The sequence below is a fragment of the Lichenostomus cassidix genome, unplaced genomic scaffold, assembly GCF_008360975.1.
Source record: "Lichenostomus cassidix isolate B80296 unplaced genomic scaffold, HeHo_3.0 HiC_scaffold_852, whole genome shotgun sequence".
NCBI classification, from domain to species: Eukaryota; Metazoa; Chordata; class Aves; order Passeriformes; family Meliphagidae; genus Lichenostomus; species Lichenostomus cassidix.
In genome coordinates, this window is record NW_028148026.1 from 684,403 (window position 1) to 697,965 (window position 13,563).

Here is a 13,563-nt window from a genome sequence, read left to right on the forward strand (position 1 = left end):
AGGTTTCGAGGAATCAGACAGGGATGGTGGGACCTTTGAATAATGCAGGTACCTAGGAGAGGGAGAGGTGTACCTAGGGGAGGGATGAGGGGACCAGGGGAGGGATGCAGGGACCAGGGACACTCATCGGACGACCCAGGGAGGTACCTGGGGAAGGCAAGGAGGGAGGTATAGAGAGAGTCAGCCAGGACTGGGGGTCCCGGGGAGGCTGTGGGGGTTGCCGTGCCCATCCCCGCACTCACTGCGCACCGTGACGCGGAGCCGGGCGCTGCTCTTCCACACGGCCCCCCCCTCGGAGCGCACCTCGCAGCTGTAACTGCCCGAGTGGGAGACCCCCACGGCGGGCAGCAGGAGCTGCGGGGACCCCTGCGGGCCCCCCAGCAACTGCCCGTCCCGGTAGAAGAGGTGCAGGAGGGGGGCTCGGGGCCGCAGGGGGCTGGGGGTGCTGAGGCAGCTGAGATTCAGGGGGGACCCCTCGGTGGGCTCGGGGGGACCCTCCAGCTCCAGCACCGGCACCGAGAAGAGCTCTGGGAAGGAGATGGGAGGTGGGGATGTGACTCTGAGTCTGCTGGCTGAGGGGATGTCTCGTTATTGGAGATCCAGCTGTGGGGTGCTCACCGTGCACTGTCACTGTCACTGGCTCTGACACTGACACTGACATACTGCTGCTCATCAAGCCACTGCAGTGGTAGCTGCCACTGTGGTGCAGCTTCAGGCGGGACAGGGACAGCTCAGTCCTCCTGGGAGAGCCCCCCAGCTCCTTCTTCTCATGGTAAAATTGCACCCTGCTGACTGACGTGTCCTTCCTGACTCGGCAGCGCAGTGTCACCTTGTCCCCCTCCAGCAGTGCCTCTGCCGGCACCTGCAGCACCAGCCGGTCTGTGGGACAGGAGGGAACCCATTGCACTGAGGGGCTTGAGAAGGGTCCAAGGTGGGACTCCAAGGCACCAGGGACCACTGAGGAAATCTCCATTGTGCGGAAGGATCCCAGTAAGACCCAGGATGGCCCCATTTCACTAGCGTCCCCATGGTATTCCTATCCCACTGGGATGCCCTGGGGAGCACTGGGATGTCCCCATGTAAAGGGGACAGGCTGTTGACACAGGAGTAGTGTGAGGCCAGCCACAGAGCAGAGTCCACCCAGAGCCATCAGTGGGCCATCCATCCCCATCCCCTGCTCACCATTTAAGACCCTCACGGCAGGGCTGAGCCCAGTGCTGTCTGTTTGACAATTGTAGGTGCCACTCTCAGTGACAATGAAGTGGTCAGCTGCATCCTGCCACCAGCGCTGCCCATCCTTGTACCAGGTGGTGACACCGGCAGTCCCCAAGCCCCGGCAGGTCAGTGTCACTCTGTCCCACACCACCGCTGGTGTCCAGGGGGTATCCACGAGGAGCTGGGTTGTCTGTGCACCTGCAGGTGACAGGGGACACCAGCCTGCCAGGGCCAGCACAGGGCTGGGAAAAGTCGGGCAGGGGCACGACATCCCTTGGGGACTCACCAGTGAGGCTGAGGGTCTGGGCTGGAAGGGAGAAGGGAGAGGGTCTGGGTTGGGGTGGCACCATGGGGACAGCTGCACCAGGGCAAGGGGCTTGACGTCTGTCTCAAAACTGTCCCCTTGGGGATACTGGTGTGGCCCAGAGGTCTCATGGACAGGGACACACTGGCCACCCTGGGCTGAGGCACAACATGGGGACAACTGTGGACACCCTAGCAGGGGTGGCACCACCATGCTGGCAATGGTCTCCTCCACCAGTCCAACAGCACATCCCTTCACATCCACATCCCCATGGCCCTGTGACTATGATGCCATTCAAGTGGCATCTGTCCCCATGGGCTGTCCTCCTGTGGCTTGTACTCTTGTCCCTGTCCCTGCTTCCCTGTCCCCTTCTCCCTGTACCCACCACTGCCCCAGCCCCATGCTGCTTCTCGTTATAGCTCAGTCCCCCCATTCCTGTACCCTGTTCTTGTCCTCACAGCCACCCCACACCCCCTGTCACACCAGTGTTCACATCCATGGACTGGCTCTGGTGTCATTGGGGAAATCAGAGAACCCCACAGCTCCCCTGTGCCCCCTCCCCACCACTCTCTGCCTCACCAGGGCCATCCCTGGCGTGTCAGACCCGTGCCCAGGGCACTCACCCCACAGGAGCAGTGCCACCTTCCCAGCCATCGTGGTGTCCCCGGCCATCCGAGCTGGCTGTCAAACACTGCTGGGGCCCCCTGTCCCCTGGGCAGTGGCTTTTCGGCTTAAGGGAAAGGAAGCGAGGTCACATTTTGTCCCCACGTGTAGGTGGCCCTTGGTGGGGGCAGGGTGGTGACAGGCTGGGGGCAGGGTGGAGACATGATGGGGACATGATGGGGACATGGTGCTCCCAGGTGTGGGGTCTCAGGGGATGTGGGGATCTCAGGATGGGTGTCCCGGGGCAATGGGGGTCCAGGGAATGGAGGTCCTGAGGAGGAGGACTCACAGGGAATGGCTGTCTGGGGATTTGGGGTCCCCATGCATGGGGGTTCAAGGATGGGGGTCCCAGGGGAACATGGTAACCATGGATTGGAGTCATGGTGTGTGGGTCCCAGCGACAGGGGTGTGGGGGAAATGGAGGGAACCCTTGAGAATAGGGGAATTTTGGGGAATGGGGGCCCATTGGATTAAGGGAATGGGGTCCTGGGTACTGCGAATTCTTTTATGGTGATTCCAGGGAGAGGGAACCTCAGGAATGCGGGTCCTATTTTTGGGTTCCCAGGGCAATGGGGGTCTTAAGTAGTGGCAGTGTCTGGGTGGGCATGTGGGTTGAGCTCCTTCACTGGGTGACATAGATTTTTGGGTTACCTAGCATGCAGCAAAGCCCTCCTGCTTGGGGGACACTGCATGAGGACACTGAAGGTATCCAATGTACTCCTGAGATTTTTCCTTTCTTTGTTTCTTTTCTTTTCTCGTTTTCTGCATTTTCTTACTACCACCCCCACCTTGCCCTGCCCCAGTCCCTGGCTCAGCAATCCTGGGGAGCAACTGAGCAGGGAACAGGTTGGGGTTTAAAAGGGAGTTCAGGGGTTTCAGGGAGGGGTGGGGGGGCTGTGGGGGCTGGTGGTGATGGGGCTGTCTGGCTGAACACTTTCACTTTCCCTTTCCTGCAGTAGAAGGAAGAGGCTGTTTGTGCTGAGAGTCAGAAGAGGGGGACAGGTTCTGTCCTGGGGTGTCAAATCCAGTGGGGTCCTGTCCTGGGGTATCCTTGTTCATGGATGAGACATCCTGGATTCCTCTGTCCAGGGAAGGCTCTGTCCATCCCCAGTGTCCCCAATGGGGCATTGTGACCTCGGGGGTGCCACAACTTGGGAAATGCCCCATCCCCTCTATGTGCCCCTTGATGGCACCTCCTTCAGTGCGGGAGCCCCCAGTCCCCCTTCTGGAGCCCCAAGGTGCAGCCCCTTCCCCTCCAATCTTTCAGACCCCCAAGGCCCTTCTGTTGTTGAGAAGCCCCCACAGGAGTGACAGAAACCCCCACAACCTCCCAAAACCACCACCCCTCACTCCCCCTGCAGGGCCTCAATGCTAGGAACCAGGATGAGGATGAGACCTTCCAGATGAAACACCTGTGACCCCCCTGACTGTCCCCCCTCTGTCCAGAACATCCGAGGACCATCCTGCCCCTTCCCTCCAGCACTGGGATGGAAAACTGGAGGTGACTTGAGAAGAGCAGCTTTTGCCAGCTCTGGTCTGGCCAGCCCCAGGGGGCAGCTAGGACCTGCGGCTCCCACCTGCCCCCTGGCTTTGATTCTCACAGCTTTAGAGCTGCTCAAAAGTGAGAATTGTGTGGGGGAAAAAGGCCTGGCTGTGGTTTGCTCAGCTCTGCAAGAAGCACAGAAACCAACTGGAGCTCAAGCAGTGGCTCTGCAAGGGCCTTTGATGGTTTTCAGAGCAGGACTGGGTGGAAACCAACCGTGCAGGGGCAGCTGGGAGGGAACCAGTCTGGAAATGCAGCAATTGATCATTTTGTCCCTCTGGCCAAGGGACTGAGAGAGCCCCAGAACTCCTGCAAAGACAACAACAATCTGCTCAACAACATGATCTGGACACTCCTCCTTCCCTTATATAACCTGCAGCCCCATGACTGTCTCTGAGCACAAACAGCATCTCCCTTGTACTGCATGAAAGAGAAAGTGAACGTGTTGGGGGGGCACAACGGACAACCCCTTCCCCCACAGCCCCCGACCCTCCCTGCATCCCCTGCCCCCCTTTTCCCTCTCCCTGTGGTTCCCCCAATCCATTCCCTGCTCAGGTGCTCCCTGGGATTGCTGGGCCAGGAACTGGGAGGGGAGGAGAGTGGGGCGTGAGGTGTGAAAGTGAGGAAAATATGGAAAAAAAGGAAATTAAAAGAGGAAAGTGCCCCAGGTTTGGGGGCATTGTCCTGAAGCCAACTAGAACCCTCCTGGGGTGGCCTCCAGGGCAGGAGCACCTGGGGGATTGCACCAGACCCTGGTCTTCCCAAAATCTGAGGCACTGAAGGAAGGAGCTGTGACCCACATGCCCACCCAGCCACTGCCAGTCCCTGGGACCCCCGTTCCCCTGGGACCCAACCATGGGACCCCATTTTTTATGTCCCGTCTCCCTTGGATCCCCATCCTGGGATTCCCATTCCCCAAAATCCCCAATCCCTTGATCTCATCCCATGAGTCCCCCATTCCCCACAGACCTCCCATTCTAATTGGGACTGCAATTGTCCTGGGCTCCCATTCCCCCACCAGCCCCAAGCCTGTGACCTGCATCTCAAATCCCTGGAGCCCATGATCCCCTGTGAATGCCAACCCTGGAACCCCCCTCCATGGGGACCCCCATTCCCATGGCACCTCGATTCTCTGCACCCCATCTCCTCAGAACCCCTATTCCATTGACCCCCATTTCCCTGGGACCCCATCCTTGGGTCTCCATGTCTTCCCACTCCTGGGAACACCATTGCACCGGATGTGTGGGGATTGTCTCCACAAACACACACACCTCAGTACCCCAAAGACACAGAGTTATAGGTAAAATCATGAATATTAATTACATTCTTCAGGATAGGAGTGGTTATACAAATCATTTCTCGGAAGTCATTAATATCATTAGCATGTGCACCACGCATGCTCCGTATGTCTTGGTGGTCTTTGGAGACCCCCAAAGCCCCCTCCAAGGTGACAGTCTTTCATGGGATGATTCAGCGGTTTCTGTGCTGGTTTCAAATGCATGCTTAGCTGATAAGCCATCAGGCCAGAGCTGTTACCTATAATCTGAATGTGAATTAAGAGTTCAGCCTTCAGCCCTGGAGGCCACAGACAGGCGCCTGTGCTGGTGGAAGGGGGGGGGCAAAAAGCTCAGAGTCTCAATTCCCCCCTTTTCTTTTGTAATTTGTAATTCTTTACAAATCTTGTATGCTATGAAAGTAAATACTTTTTTTCTATTTTATATCTAAGTTTATACTTTTGCTATTGGATATAAACATCACAGTTTTAAGTACATAATATTATATAACAATAACTACTATTGCAGACAGTAAATAACAATGCAATAACACAAAAAACTATTACATACATTTGTTTAAGTTAGGATTAACATAATTGCAACAGCTTGTATTTATAACTGTACATATTCTTTTTCTTTTGGCATACAGCAAATTTATAGTTAATTGTAAGATGCTCTTTATCTTGATTTGCTGTGCTTTTATGGCATCTGCAGTGGCACTTATTATGGCCTCTACAATGGTAGAAAGGTTCTTTTTTTAGTTTACTTATTTCAGGCTAGGGTATAAACTACTTGGCAAAACTGAAAATTGGTGGGTTTATATATTCGGAGTAAGCTTTGTTAGTTGAGGAACAACACTAATGTGGAGAGATATTGGTTGAGCAGTTATTTTGAAGAAAAAGAAGAAAGACAGAATCTATAGACATTCTAAGAGGAATGTTAATTCCTTTGGCTTTCTTGGGCCTTCCATCTCCTAGCAGGTTTCTTTGGAGTCAGGGATGGGGAGATTGGAGCACTGCCCTCTGCTGTGTCTATGACTGGCCCCACTATAGGGCTGGGCTTGGAGCTCTGTGCAGCACTGCCTCTGCTGTGTCCATGACTGGACCTCACTGCAGGGCTGGGATGCTCTGGGGGTGAGGTAAGGAGCAGTTCACTGTCTCACCAGGGCAAGGCCTGACCTGTCCCTTTCCCACACACACCATACACACAGGCATTTTGAAGTGTTGCAGAGATATTAAATTTTTCAGTTTTGGCAGCTCACATCATGGCTCTAGACAGTGATCAGGACCACTGATAGCTTTTCTTGCTTGTAAAATGGGGTACTTTTCTTCCTCACCTTGGCAGAATTTCTAGCAAACAGAGCAGAAAGGAAAGAGGAAAGCATAAAGGATAACTGACTAAGATTTTTATGTTGTTAGTTTTCTGCTTGTGATCCATTAGGCTATCTTTTCTCACCTTTTCAGTTTTTTGTTTTACTCTTCGTAAATCTAGATTATCTTTCAATTTACAAAAAAATATGCTCACAAATATTAGCCACTCACAAAATCAACAGATGTTCAGGATCTTTTATACGATTTTGCGAGCTTTTTCTAGGACTTCAAATGTGCTACTGAAGAATGGCACTTTTAACTGCTATTTTAAATTAATTTTTAAATTGCAGAGCCCAAAGCCTGGCAGATTAGTCTATGGCAGTATTTTCTTTTTTGGGGCTTAGCATTCTTAAACACTGGACAAACAAATATGCATTAAACAGCAACAGTTATAAATACTTAGTAAAATAGCCAGCCATCCTTTTGAAACCTTTTCATTTTAAAAATGAAATTATTTTGTTATTGTTATATATCAATTTCACAAATTTAGATTCAAGCTCACATAGCTTTCCCTTTTTTTTTTTTCTGGCTTACTTACCCCTTTGCATCTGAAGCCATACTTGCCATTACAATTATTACAAGGTTTTGCTAGGATAGCTGACTGTGGATAACACTGTTCTGGTAATACAAAAAACAAAACCATTTAATGTGTTTCATTTTGGTTTCACACTGGAGAGGAGTCTCTGGCTGTAGAACTCACAGCCGTGAGGGAAGTTAGCAGTTCTTTTGCTTCTGTGGCTTGAGTGGTTCCTCGTCTTACACAGCTTTTTGTCTGATGAGGACACACTGAAAGATGTTAAAACAAACTTGCACAGTGATAACACATGTTAGAGTGGGAGAATGATGAATTCTTGCCTCGTTTAACTCCCCATTGGGAATTCTTTTAATAAGTGAGAAATTAAAATTTAATAAACTTCCCTTTTTTTCTTGTAATTTCTTAAATGCATGTATTACTCTATATGCATATTTAGAATTAGTAAAAATATTCACTATTTTGTCTTTATATACTTCGCAGGATTTTATAAGCACTTACAGCTCTGCTGCTTGAGCTGACTATGTAAGAGGCAATGTTTCACTTATTTTAATTTCCTTTCGTTAACGATAGTGTATTTTTTAAATTGTTACTCTTCTAGTACTTTTGAAGACTCACTACTAAATAAATTTTTTTTTTTTTTCAACTTCCTCAAGGAGGCTGAGTCAAACCCCTTTGTTTTTGGGTTTTTTTCTTTTTTTCTTAAATACTCTTGTTTTACTAGACAAGATTCACAGTACAATAACTGCGCTGGTCATCTACTCAGATGTTTTTTGAGTTAATAAATCTTTAGCTTGGTGTGAAACTTATGAGGTATATTCCTATTGTCAGCCTTCGGGCTTCATTTACCATCGGAGCTTTGGCTGCACAACTTGCAGACAGCGTGGCCAGCCTCTGGCTACATTCTGAGACAATCAATAGCCGCCAGCCACTGGATTTGGTAACTTATAAAATTAGCATCACGCCACCGTGTTCTCCAAAAGTGGCTGTCAAATTCTCAAAGCATGGGGAAGAACACCTTTTTGCAAAAGTTACTTACCATGACAACCAACCATACAGAAAGGACTGAACCCTCTTGGGGACATGAATTAAGTACACATTGTCACGTTCTTGGCTGCTTGAACAGCCCCAGACAGTGGCTCAGAGACACACCTTGTCTCTACCTTCTCCTCAGCAGTTCTAAAATTTTTCCTCTGCAGCAGTTAATTTGCATTTTCTCTAAGGCAATTTGGCTGGCTGCTTGAAGGGTCGAGCAAACTTTTGTTCAAAAAAACCAAAGCAGCAACTCAGAGTAACCCAGGCAGGAGATTTTGACTTTGAAATAGTTAATTACAAAATTTGGTATATCTTTTCTACAGGCATTTTTGCTTACAGTGTCTCTTTGGCATTACTTTTGCTCTTGCCTTCTTTTATCTTTTCTTACATACATTTGCAGTATCTTTCTAACCAGTTTCTTCAGGGCTTATTCAGCCCTTCTCCAGCCCTTCTCCAGCCCCCACCCGCACTATTCCCTGGGGGTGCTCATTGTCTCACAAAGTCATTCTGGTGACCTAGACAGAGCTCTTAACAGACAATTCACATTTCTAAACATTCCCTCTGCTGTATCCAAACGCAGCCCTTCCCCCTCCGAGGCTGTCAGCAGGCAAGGCCAGCAGCACCACAGGTGATCGGTGTGTCCCACAGCCGCCCTGCCCCAGGGGCTGGCAGGGTCAGGCAGCTCACAGCTGTCCCACAGCTCCAGCTCAGCTCCGCACCTCCCCACAGGCCCTCAGCCTGCGCATCCAGCCCCCCACCTCCGAGCTCGCCGCTGCCATGCCGAAAGGGGAGGGTACAGGGAACTGCAGCTCGCCCTGGGTTAGCTGCCAAAATTTTAGGCAAGATGGGGGAGGGTCTCGAAACACCTCTCTTCCTTCTTTTTCTTTTCCCCTTACTCTTATTTAATTGCAAGCTCCATCTACTACAACATTCTATACAACCATATTTTAGCAGCTACACACAGGAGCTCTAAAGAGGTACTTAGTAGATTCAATTAGTTATTTTTATCTTGCGGGCGTCCCCGCATAAATTTATATGCCGGCAAAAATACTAATTAACACAGGTAAAATTTTGCACACACAGTACATGCACACACATTAAAAAATTTTAGAAGCACCCGAGCAAATAGACAACATCACTTCCTCTCATAATTAATACACGCGCACTGAGTTTAAGTTTCATAACGGTTTCCACACACAAAACACAGAATTTTAATCGCAAAATCAAATAGAGCAATACTAGAAAGGTGTTGGGGTCCGAGCGTTCTCAACTCAGCAGCTAAAATCCCTCCATTCAACAATATAATTTGCTCCCTTCCAGACACTCCAAACCAACGGTTTATATGTGACCCACACTCGTTCACTCTTTGCCAGTCTCTTCGCTTTTCTCTGGCCGTTTCTGTCGCTAGAGAACGGAAACGTAGATAAAGCTCCATTTTCGCTTAATGTCGGAGACACGTCTCATTCATTCACACTCACACATTAACAAAATAACGACACAGTAATACAGTAACAGAATAACAACAGACAGAACAAAAATCACAGTATGTTGTAATACAGTGGAGTCCAACTCCTGAAAGGCACCTTTGACTATAGCGGGGTCCAACCCCGGGGTCCAACCTTTTAAAAGTACCTTTTCTGGACAGCGGGGTCCAACCCCGGGGGTCCAACCCCTTGCCCGGGACTAATTTCGGGAGACCCAGTCTCCACTCACCCTCGGGGACTAGCACCCCGGACCTGCAGGCATTTATTTTAAAAGTAGCAAATACCTTAATTTGGTGCAGATGGTCCTTAGTCTACTCCCGCCGTGAGCCAAAGGACAGCTGAGCTCCCCCTGAAAATTCAGGGTCGCGACTGGGAGGTCTGCTTACCCCTGGATCCGGCAGCCGAGCAGAGTCAGGGTCCCATCTGGGGTGCCAGTTTGATTCGCCCCAATCGAGCTCAGAGACACTTCAGAGACCAAGTCAGAGAAGTGCGTATTTGCTTTATTCGGTGCACCGGATGTGTGGGGATTGTTTCCACCAAACACACACACACCTCAGTACCCCAAAGACACAGAGTTATAGGTAAAATCATGAATATTAATTACATTCTTCAGGATAGGAGTGGTTATACAAATCATTTCTCGGAAGTCATTAATATCATTAGCATGTGCACCACGCATGCTCCGTATGTCTTGGTGGTCTTTGGAGACCCCCAAAGCCCCCTCCAAGGTGACAGTCTTTCATGGGATGATTCAGCGGTTTCTGTGCTGGTTTCAAATGCATGCTTAGCTGATAAGCCATCAGGCCAGAGCTGTTACCTATAATTTGAATGTGAATTAAGAGTTCAGCCTTCAGCCCTGGAGGCCACAGACAGGCGCCTGTGCTGGTGGAAGGGGGGGGCAAAAAGCTCAGAGTCTCAGCCCCCCCAGAAACCCAACAGCCTTCTGTCGGCCGTCAAGCTCTTTCCCCTTCGGTGCAGCTACAGTCAGAGCCAGCAGGGGCGCTGTTGGCTCCCGGCTGGGCAGCTCAGGTGCAATGATTCCCCCGCGGCTGCAGGGGGCGCTGTGGTGCGAGCTCAGCTGCCTCTCCACCTGGCAATGGCGGCTCAGGTGACAGAGAATGAGAGACAATGGCTTCCTTTGCAAAACTCACGGGGAGCAGCTAGTCTGAGTGCCACTGTGGGTGGTGAGCTGGACTGTAGCAGGAACCTCAGAGCAGTGGGCTGGAACAGCAGAGCTGAGCACACCTGGGGTGGCAAACAAAGTGTGGACAAAACTCTGAAGCCCTGGCAAGAGCCGCAGGGGTTGAGGCAGATGCAGGGTGTTGAGTGGAAGTGTAGCAAAAACTGCCACAACAGTGGCCGGAAGACAGCCAGGCTGGGCAGCAGCAGCCAAGCTCCACAAGCAGCCAGGAGAAACTCCCTCCGGAGAAGGGAAGGTGTTCATTGTTATAGATTGGACTCACAGAACCAATATGGAGTCAAGCCAATTAAGAATTTATAATTTATTAGCAAGCGGTAGCGAGGATAGCAGCGCTGGGCGGCCAAAGGCGTGCAGCTCCCCCCCCTCCCCCTTACAGTCTTTTTAGAGGCCTTATCTTCTGGGTGACGTGTACCCTGCGCTGTGCAGCTTTCTGAGCTGCTTCTGTTCTTCTTCTGCTAAGACAGTACATCTTGCAGAATGCCAAGGTTACAGATTACTTCTTATTTTGCCAGCAAACTTTTCCCACTCAAAACAACTTTCCCTTTGTTTTTAAGCAGTGTTAGCAAGATTAGCAATTTCCTTTTGTTCAAGAGGCCTTAGCAAGATTTTGATGAACAAAGAGTATTCTTTCCATTACACCCCCATATCCCTCGACCCTCCATGCACCCCAGCCCACCTTTTCCGTCTGCCTCTAGTTCCCGCAATCCATTCCCTGCTCACGTGCTCCCTGGGATTGCTGGGCCAGGAACTGGGAGGAAAGGAGAGTGGGGCGTGAGTTGTGAAAGTGAGGAAAATAAGGAAATAAGAAAGAAAAGAAATTAAAATAGGAAAATGCCCCAGGTTTGGGGCAGAGTCCTGATGCAACCTAGAACCATCCTGGGGTGGCCTCCAGGGCAGGAGCACCTGGGGGATTGCACTGGACCCTGGTCTTCCCAAAATCTAAGGCACTGAAGGAAGGAGCTGAGACCCACATGCCCACCCAGCCACTGCCAGTCATTGGGACCCCCATTCCCCGGGAACCCAACCCCATTCCTTATGTCCCATCTCCCTTGGACCTCATCCTGGGATTCCCATTCCCCAAAATCCCCAGTCCCCTTGATCACATCCCATGAGTCCCCCATTCCCCTAGGACCTCCCATTCTAATTGGGACTCCCATTCCCCTATGCCCCCATTCCCCCACCAACCCTAAGCCTGTGACCTGCATCTAAAATCCCTGGAGCCCATGATTCCCTGTGAATGCCAACCCTGGAACCCCCCATCCATGAGGATCCCCATTCCCATGGCACCTCCATTCCCTGCACCCCATCTCCTCAAAACCCCTATTCCATTGACCACCATTTCTCTGGGACCCCATCCTTGGGTCTCCATGTCTTCCCACTCCTGGGAACACCATGTCCCCCCAGAAGGCCAACAACAGCCTTCTGTCGGCCGTCAAGCTCTTTCCCCTTCGGTGCAGTTACAGTCACAGCCAGCAGGGGCGCTGTTGGCTCCCGGCTGGGCAGGGCAGGTGTGATGATTTCCCTGCGGCTGCAGGGGGCGCTGTGGCGCGAGCTCAGCTGCCTCTCCACCTGGCAATGGCGGCTCAGGTGACAGAGAATGAGAGACAATGGCTTCCTTTGCGAAACTCACGGGGAGCAGCTGGTCTGAGTGCCACTGCGGGTGGTGAGCTGGACTGTAGCAGGAACCTCAGAGCAGTGGGCTGGAACAGCAGAGCCGAGCACACCCAGGGTGGCAAACAAAGTGTGGACAAAACTCTGAAGCCCTGGCAAGAGCCGCAGGGGTTGAGGCAGATGCAGGGTGTCGAGTGAAAGTGTAGCAAAAACTGCCACAACACTGGCAGGAAGACAGCCAGGCTAGGCAGCTGAAGCTGAGCTCCCGCAAGCACCAGGGAGAAACTCCCTCCAGAGAAGGGAAGGCGGTCAGGGTCCTGGGTTTCCCCCGAGGCACCCAAGCAGATGGTGAGGGTCGCTCCCAGTGAGGTTGGGTGTTGTAAACATCCCAGTTCAACAGCTGCTCTTATGAGCAAAGGCTCACCCATGGTACGGAGAAGCAGTGAAGGACAAAACTCCGCAGTAGCAGTGAATTCTCACCCCAGGCACAGCCCAGCACCAAGACCACAAACATCTCTCCTGCCATCCCCCTGAGAGCAAGAGAGCAAGAGAGTGCTGAGAGGGCTGAGCCAAGCCCCTGACCCCCAGCCAAGTCTCACCGTATCTTTGCACTTCCCAAGAGAAAACCTCCCAGCTAAGAGACTGCAGCAAACTGCACTCCTTCCCTCTCCTCCGCATCCTGGCTACATCTTTTGTCTCTTAAGTACTCCTCCTTCCCATCTCTTAGGCAACAAATGGGGAAAAAATTCCCTGAGAGAATGAAAGTAAGAAAGAATCTTGACTTTCAAGAGGAGGTCCATCCACAGCCACGAGACTTTATGGTTCCCTTTAGGAGCCCATTGGTGCATCCCACAGCAGCATTTGCAGTGGATAATACAGAGTGTGGAATCTCCCTGAGTGTGCAAAAGGTCCATGTGATTGTTCCCTGTCTTTTGGGCAGCAACATACCCCATAAGGAAGGCTTTTGTTGGGACATATTTAGGTATTCTTCACAATTTTCCCATTCCAACTATGAGACTTGATTTACTTCCCATGGATTCTGCTCCCTAAAAGTAACAACTCTGTCCCTTCTTGGATCACTGCCCAGGAATCTGTGGAAATGCCCGTGTGTCCCTCAGGGTGTGATTCCCTGATAAATCCCCTCCATCCTGCCCTGAATTCCCCTGCCTGGGCACTCCCTGCTCCTGCTCTCACCCCTGTGTTCCCAGGATCCATGTGTTGAGCCCCTGATCAATATTTCCACACTTTTCCCTCTCATCTGGTGGCCACAGCCAGAAACCAAACATTCTATCTGGGAGGTTCCGAAGGGCTACAGGTTTTGTACAGGATGG

General features: G+C 51.3%; 1 protein-coding gene across 1 annotated transcript in view; it reads right to left on the reverse strand.

Moving 5' to 3' along the window:
- Positions 1–13,563, reverse strand: part of LOC146420340 (Fc receptor-like protein 4) — a 44,508-nt gene that overhangs the window by 3,117 nt on the left and 27,828 nt on the right. The gene's annotated exons all lie outside the window — the stretch shown is intronic.